Source organism: Bos mutus, chromosome 7 (assembly GCF_027580195.1).
Source record: "Bos mutus isolate GX-2022 chromosome 7, NWIPB_WYAK_1.1, whole genome shotgun sequence".
NCBI lineage: Eukaryota > Metazoa > Chordata > Mammalia > Artiodactyla > Bovidae > Bos > Bos mutus.
In genome coordinates, this window is record NC_091623.1 from 104,312,039 (window position 1) to 104,314,014 (window position 1,976).

Sequence of the window (1,976 nt, forward strand, 5' to 3'; positions counted from 1 at the left end):
TCAATCCCACTGCTGGGCATACATACTGAGGAAACCAGAATTGAAAGAGACACGTGTACCCCAATGTTCATCGCAGCACTGTTTATAATAGCCAGGACATGGAAGCAACCTAGATGTCCATCAACAGATGAATGGATAAGCAAGCTGTGGTACATATACACAATGGAGTATTACTCAGCCATTAAAAAGAATACATTTGAATCAGTTCTAATGAGGTGGATGAAACTGGAGCCTATTATACAGAGTGAAGTAAGCCAGAAAGAAAAACACCAATACAGTATACTAACGCATATATATGGAATTTAGAAAGATGGTAACAATAACCCTGTATACGAGACAGCAAAAGAGACACTGATGTATAGAACAGTCTTTTGGACTCTGTGGGAGAGGGAGAGGGTGGGATGATTTGGGAGAATGGCATTGAAATACGTATAAAATCATATACGGAACGAGTCACCAGTCCAGGTTCGATGCACGATACTGGATGCTTGGGGCTGGTGCACTGGGACGACCCAGAGGGAGGGTATGGGGAGGGAGGAGGGTTCAGGATGGAGAACACATGTATACCTGTGGCAGATTCATTTCGATATTTGGCAAAACCAATACAATATTGTAAAGTTTAAAAATAAAATAAAATTTAAAAAAAGAAGACTGAAAACAAACAAAATACCATGTGTATACAGTCTTTTCTTATTCTGTTTTTCTCCAAATGAAGCAGTATCAGAGACAAACAAAAACACAGATAAAGAGGGTGTGGGGCTGAACAGCAGGCTCTCTGGCCTCCCCTGGGTAGCCTCTGAGACAGCCCAATGGAAGATTTAGGGGTCTGTGGAACCAGAAAATTTACAAATCGTGATGTGGGCAGGGTGAAGAGCAGAAAAGTATGTGAATTTGCTAATAAAGTTGAAGAAATGCTTGAAATAAATAAGACAACTGTCTTCAACTATTTTAAGAATCAAGTTGACTTTCATGTGAGCAAATGGTCAAGTGTCTGCCTGCAATGCGGGAGACCTGGGTTCGATCCCTGGGTTGGGAAGATCCCCTGGAGGAGGAAATATCAACCCACTCCAGTGGTCTTGACTTCCCTGGTGGCTTAGATGGTAAAGCATCTGCCTACAATGCAGGAGACCCGGGTTCAATCCCTGGGTTGGGAAGATCTGGGGAAGGAAACGGCACCCCACTCCAGTATTCTTGCCTGGGGAATCCCATGGACGGAGGAGCCTGATAGGCTACAGTCCAGGGGGTCACAAAGAGTCAGACAGGACTGAGCGACTTCACTTTCACTTTTCTTTCAGAGAACATCAGTAAAATTAGTTAAGGGAAGGCTCAAGAAAGCAACTTGTTTGATATTAGGAAAAACAAACTGTTTGGAAACCAGAGTTGGCCAACAGTGGAATGAAATGCCAAGTACTGGGTTGACCAAGAAGTTTGTTAGGGTAGAAAAATCAGAACTTTTTGGCCAACCCATTTAATAACAAACCTCCTAAGGAATTCAAGCAGAGATAGTACCTAGGTAACCAAAGACAGAAGTGCAATGCATGGCATCACTTACCTGTGGGAGATTACATCATTAAGATCCCTTCTGATTTTCAGTTCTAGGAGTCCATGTACTCGGACTCTTTGATTACAAATGATAGAAACTCTTTTTGTTTGTTTGTTTTAAATGTGCACAGTGGAAAACCTCCAATTAGATCCTATCTTCAGATATGGCTTAATTCTGGTTCTGTGAATTTAAGGTTCTGTGTCTCTAATCTCCCTCCCTTGAATCTTTTTTTTTTTTTCTCTCTTGAATTCTCAGGCAGTTTCAGTATGTCAGCAAAGGCCTTCAACAATCCCAAGGTATGTTATCCTCATACCTTGAAATCCTCAAAAGAGGAAAGAACTTTTTCCTCAATGACTCATGCAGAAGGATCTAGGGAGAAACCTTGACAGTCCCAATTTTGTTCATGTACAACATTCAGGTAGGTGGGACTCAC

At 41.9% G+C, this 1,976-nt stretch overlaps 1 non-coding gene across 1 annotated transcript; it reads left to right on the forward strand.

Annotated features, from left to right (window-relative positions):
* Positions 1 to 1,082: 1,082 nt before the first annotated feature.
* On the forward strand, positions 1,083 to 1,154 carry TRNAC-ACA (transfer RNA cysteine (anticodon ACA)). Its single transcript has one exon. It is a non-coding gene; the product is annotated as a tRNA-Cys (tRNA).
* Positions 1,155 to 1,976: the final 822 nt, after the last annotated feature.